The sequence below is a fragment of the Electrona antarctica genome, assembly GCF_951216825.1.
Source record: "Electrona antarctica genome assembly, chromosome: 8".
NCBI lineage: Eukaryota > Metazoa > Chordata > Actinopteri > Myctophiformes > Myctophidae > Electrona > Electrona antarctica.
Window position 1 is genome coordinate 24820156 of NC_136789.1, and position 6107 is coordinate 24826262.

At 47.9% G+C, this 6107-nt stretch overlaps 1 long non-coding RNA gene across 1 annotated transcript in view; it reads right to left on the reverse strand.

The window, feature by feature from the left end:
- LOC306928211 overlaps positions 1-6107 on the reverse strand; it is a 57197-nt gene that overhangs the window by 42058 nt on the left and 9032 nt on the right. The gene's annotated exons all lie outside the window — the stretch shown is intronic.

Consider the following 6107-nt stretch of genomic DNA (forward strand, 5'->3'; position numbering starts at 1 on the left):
GGCCAGGGCCCGCTGGTGGGGCCAGGGCCCGCTGGTTGGCCAGGGCCCGCTGGTGGGCCCCGCGAGGATATTGCAAGTGGCAAGTGACCCCCCAAAATCATTGGCAAAACGCTAAGTAATGACAATATGACATGACATGACAATTAAAACATGTGAAATTGCCACCGTGTTACGCGGTCAGATGGGTGCGCTGCGAATTGCTTTCGAGATTTTGAGCACAGTGGTTCTCAAACGGCCGTGGGACAAGTCCACGTGTCCCTTGGGATTTCGGGAAAACCACACATTATTATTGCAATATACAGTATAAAACTATTTCTTTATTTTAATTGTTAAAGTATGGAATAGGGCTAACGAGGTTAACCCTTTTATTTGGCATTAGCAAATAAAAATGAACATTTACAGAGTGGTAAGTCATAAGAGTGATAAAATGTTAGAGGCCATGTTTACACGGATATACAGGTGTTCTGGCCTTGAGGTTTTCGACTCGCCCTTGGGCACAAAAAGGTTGAAAATAAAATGTATTATTAATATGCGGCATATTCAGCATCAGCTTGGAAAGAGGAGAAATGAGCCTGGAAGATAAAAACACGTCTGCAAACTTTCTGAAAGTGACATTGACATTATAATCTGCCAAGTGTCAAAACCACCATTACATTTTACAGTTCAACCGCATTGTGTTGTATATGCGAAACTTTATACACAGAGATGCAGTATGCTGTTGGCATCACGGTTACAAATGGAAGGCTACGAGGATGCAAACAAGAGCTGTGGGTAAATAAGCCCTAAACAAAACATGCCAGCAGATTCCTAACCAAACCACAGATATTTACATGCCAGCTGTGTCAACTTTAACATATTTGGCTTTGTCCACTGTCGACAGGCTGTAAAACAGCCAGATTTTGATAACTAACAGGCATGCAGAAACGCTAGAAAGCTCGCTGTGTAAAAGTGTTAAGTTCCAAGCAGTCATATAGGTCAAGTCAAGGCATAAATGTGCATACATTTTAGTAATTCATTTCTGAAAGTTGTGTGAAAGTGAAATTGTTTGGCATCACGCTATGGCGGCTGGGATTTATTTCACCATAGCATGATCATCATCGGAGCGCTCCGATGCAAACAAGAAGTCAAGTATTTATGTTATTCATGTCCTCACTGTATTGTATTACTGCTCTTGTTTTTGAGTGGTGTAAACCACTCCTACAACTGGCTTTGTTAGTTTACGTGTCTGTCTGTCTGTCTGTCTGTCCGTACCAAAAAAAATTAGCATGGTTGCTATGGTCACCCAGTTCACACGGGTGTGATTTCATTACGTCAGACATTACGTCAGACCACAGCTGATCAGTCTATATAAGACCTTACACCACTCAGTTCACACGGGTGTGATTTATTTTTATTTTTATGCCTTGCTTTTCTTTTCTTTTTTTCTCCATTGCTCTGTAAAGCACTTTGAGCTGCATTTCATGTCATGAAAGGTGCTATACAAATAAAGTTTTATTATTTATTATTATTAAGTAGAAGGGAAAATGCAGGAGATAAACTCACTATGGCAGCGTCTGATTTCTCAGAGCTATGTTTATACCTAATGGTATCGTTGAGACGTGGAAACAGGTCTCAAAAGAGAGAAGTGAGGTCTGCCGGGTTTGATAACATGCCGTGTAAATTAGGGATGAGACTAAAATGCCAACTGTTACTGTACTCTACCGTACATATTTCCTTCTACCTCGAAACCTGCCAGTATATCCAGTCGTCACACCGACGTCGTTAACCACATCCCTATTCTGGGGCAAACATTCAGCAAAAATAGCAGATCTACAAGTTAAAAAATGCGTCGCGTTGCAATGGATTGTGAGCTTAGGGAGATTTGGCTATTTTCTGCAAAGTGGTTTTGGTGTAGAGGAAAAACAATCGGAAGGCTTAGTACAGTATAGACTCCGGTCAATGATATGGTTTACTTTAACCCATTCTGGGCGGGAACCCCTTTTGGTGTTTTAACTAAGCATTATGTTATACTTTAGCTATTGAAAAATATCAGATCTACAAGCTCATACGATAATATATACAAGCTTGTAGGTCTGCTATTTTTGAAAAATCGTAAAAATGCGGCACAAATCTTTGAATATATATTCTTTCAGAACGAACGTTTTTTTTATTTCGACGTCAGGCCTAAATGGGTTAAGGGGTTAAATATTGATCCCACTGTGTATAGCAGTGCTTTTCAAGTTCAACTGCCCCAGGCAGGGGTCCTTGGGGGGGTTCCAGTTCAACTGCCCCGGGCAGGGGTCCTTGGGGGGGTTCCAGTTCAACTGCCCCAGGCAGGGGTCCTTGGGGGGGTTCCAGTTCAACTGCCCCAGGCAGGGGTCCTTGGGGGGGTTCCAGTTCAACTGCCCCAGGCAGGGGTCCTTGGGGGGGGTTCCACTTCAACTGCCCCAGGCAGGGGTCCTTGGGGGGGTTCCAGTTCAACTGCCCCAGGCAGGGGTCCTTGGGGGGGTTCCAGTTCAACTGCCCCAGGCAGGGGTCCTTGGGGGGGTTCCAGTTCAACTGCCCCAGGCAGGGGTCCTTGGGGGGGGTTCCAGTTCAACTGCCCCAGGCAGGGGTCCTTGGGGGGGTTCCAGTTCAACTGCCCCAGGCAGGGGTCCTTGGGGGGGTTCCAGTTCAACTGCCCCAGGCAGGGGTCCTTGGGGGGGTTCCAGTTCAACTGCCCCAGGCAGGGGTCCTTGGGGGGGTTCCAGTTCAACTGCCCCAGGCAGGGGTCCTTGGGGGGGTTCCAGTTCAACTGCCCCAGGCAGGGGTCCTTGGGGGGGTTCCAGTTCAACTGCCCCAGGCAGGGGTCCTTGGGGGGGTTCCAGTTCAACTGCCCCAGGCAGGGGTCCTTGGGGGGGTTCCAGTTCAACTGCCCCAGGCAGGGGTCCTTGGGGGGGTTCCAGTTCAACTGCCCCAGGCAGGGGTCCTTGGGGGGGTTCCAGTTCAACTGCCCCAGGCAGGGGTCCTTGGGGGGGTTCCAGTTCAACTGCCCCAGGCAGGGATCCTTGGGGGGGTTCCAGTTCAACTGCCCCAGGCAGGGGTCCTTGGGGGGGTTCCAGTTCAACTGCCCCGGGCAGGGGTCCTTGGGGGGGTTCCAGTTCAACTGCCCCGGGCAGGGTTCCTTGGGGGGGTTCCAGTTCAACTGCCCCAGGCAGGGGTCCTTGGGGGGGTTCCAGTTCAACTGCCCCGGGGCAGGGGTCCTTGGGGGGGTTCCAGTTCAACTGCCCCAGGCAGGGGTCCTTGGGGGGGTTCCAGTTCAACTGCCCCGGGGCAGGGGTCCTTGGGGGGGTTCCAGCGGGTCCCATTGTGATGTACCATCACAATACGTCTAATCACTTGATCCACATTGTATACGTTTGCTATTCATAAATAGCAGATGGGACGATCAGAAGCGCGGTGAGCTTGTAACATCTCGAAAATATTTTTTTTTCAGATGGGGGTCCGTGGCCAAATACATTAATTTGGGGGGGTCCTTGACATGAAAAGTGAATAGGCCTATTATATGGGCCTATAGCCTACATTCATATGACTGTCTGATACATTGTTAGTATAATGTATGACTTGACTGTGACTCACTGTGACAAAATTATTTTTACCTTTGACTTTTACCCATTACCTATTGACTTTTACCTTTGAATAAAGGTTAACTTGAAAGGCTTTGGAATCTCAGCAACGATGATATTTCATTAGTGCCTGTGTGGAACTCCGCTGTGTTGGGTAGCGGTCGATGGAGCGACCCATGTACATACTTACACTCCCCTGCCTGTGTGGAACTCCGCTGTGTTGGGTAGCTGTCGATGGAGAGACCCATGTACATACTTACACTCCCCCTGTCCAGCCTCTAGCTAATGTATACGGCACTCAATTAGTAATCACCTACGCATGCACGCACACACCCACGCACGCACGCACGCACGAACGCACGAACGCACACGCACGCACGCAATCAGTGTAACCCGCCAACACAAATCCAATATCTCTCAACTTGACTGGAAGGCACAGAGGTACTTAAAGACACTGATGAGTCACTGATGGTGATATCACCTTCACTGTTCCCATCAGTCCTCTCCCCTGTGACCATGTAGATCCGCACACGCGCACGCACGCACGCACACGCGCACGCACGCACGCACACGCGCACGCACGCACGCACGCACACATGCACCCACACACACACGCTGTGACTGCATGAAGGAAAGGGTATTTCTTTAGAGTGCTACCATTCTTGTACAATTGCAATCAGCAACGTAATCATTTTAAAAGGAACATTTTGACTTTTTCCCCGCCTACCTTATCTCCACTTTCTGGCTCTCACTATGAGTCACTAATACTCACTATGGGATGTTGCCATAGTGCCTACAGATGAGATGACATCATCGGTGGTAATTCCAAACAAGATTTCAAACTTTTGTAATTGATGCAAGAACAATGGCTTCTATTTCAGCGTTCTAACTTTCAAGGAAGAGAAAGGCTGTAATTCCCATTAGCTTGAAATCCTAATCAATCATGTCATTGGTAAGCAGGTTTCTGAACTGTCCACAGCCCACTTCTGAGATGCAGAGCGAGTAGACGGAAGTGGTACCATCTTCTAATGAGCATTAGTGAGGACCAATTGTATCGAGATCGGGTTGAAAATGGATGAAAACAGAAGGGCATTAGTAGAATCAATGGTACAAGTCTGATGAAGGACAAGAACATCTAAATGCAGTGTCAGAGGAGCATCTCTTTTCTTCAAGTGACGTTATGCGTCTCCTTGTACATCATACAAATAGAGTGCTCTCTCTCCACAGGAATGAGTCTTAACAAAAAGAGTGCTCTCGCTCCACAGGAATGAGTCTTAACAAAAAGAGTGCTCTCTCTCCACAGGAATGAGTCTTAACAAAAAGAGTGCTCTCTCTCCACAGGAATGAGTCTTAACAAAAAGAGTGCTCTCTCTCTCCACAGGAATGAGTCTTAACAAAAAGAGTGCTCTCTCTCCACAGGAATGAGTCTTAACAAAAAGAGTGCTCTCTCTCCACAGGAATGAGTCTTAACAAAAAGAGTGCTCTCTCTCCACAGGAATGAGTCTTAACAAAAAGAGTGCTCTCTCTCCACAGGAATGAGTCTTAACAAAAAGAGTGCTCTCTCTCCACAGGAATGAGTCTTAACAAAAAGAGTGCTCTCTCTCTCCACAGGAATGAGTCTTAACAAAAAGAGTGCTCTCTCTCCACAGGAATGAGTCTTAACAAAAAGAGTGCTCTCTCTCCACAGGAATGAGTCTTAACAAAAAGAGTGCTCTCTCTCCACAGGAATGAGTCTTAACAAAAAGAGTGCTCTCTCTCTCCACAGGAATGAGTCTTAACAAAAAAGAAAGGCTACAGGTTAATGCAACTCTCTGTTTTTCCGTTATTGGCAATTTAATTGGCTTGTTCTTGCCAAAAATGCAGAAAGAAATCACACCCATGTGAAGTGAGTGGTGCAACTCCGTGTGGGGGTCCCCTAACCTGACTCCGCCAGATTGCGGCAGTATTGAGTTCACCAGTTCCCTCCTCCTGCCTGCATCTGGGATCTCTCAAGCAGAAACGATGAACCCGGAAGCAGCGGGACAAGCATTTGATATCTCCATAATAATTTCTAGTTGTAGTCTTGTTAGGTTGTGTTTACATTTGCGCGGCAGCGCTTCAATATGTCATAAATCTCGCGTTGATCCCGCCTCTAGCGGCCTCATACAGCCGCATATCGCTCCGGCCAGAATTGGACCGGAGTACATCATCTCTGCCTGAGAGTTCCCAGACTCTCCCTCCTGGCAGAATGCAAATGTTGTCCAGCAGGGGGAGTGGTTTCACCAGGCTAGGGGTCCCCGGAACTTCCAGACCCACAGGAACGAGACCAGGGTTCCGGAAACGGTCGAGTAAAGGTGGTTGCACACTGGACACGTTTTTTTGGAAAACCGACAGAAAAACGCAGCTAAAAATCCGAAAACGCGTCTAGTGTGCAGGGACCTTTACCATGTGGGGGTCCTTCAGACCCCCAGGAACGCGGCCAGGGGGGGCGGGGCGGGCCGGGCCGGTTCCACGTCAGAAATCGATGAGAAATGAACAGAGTTA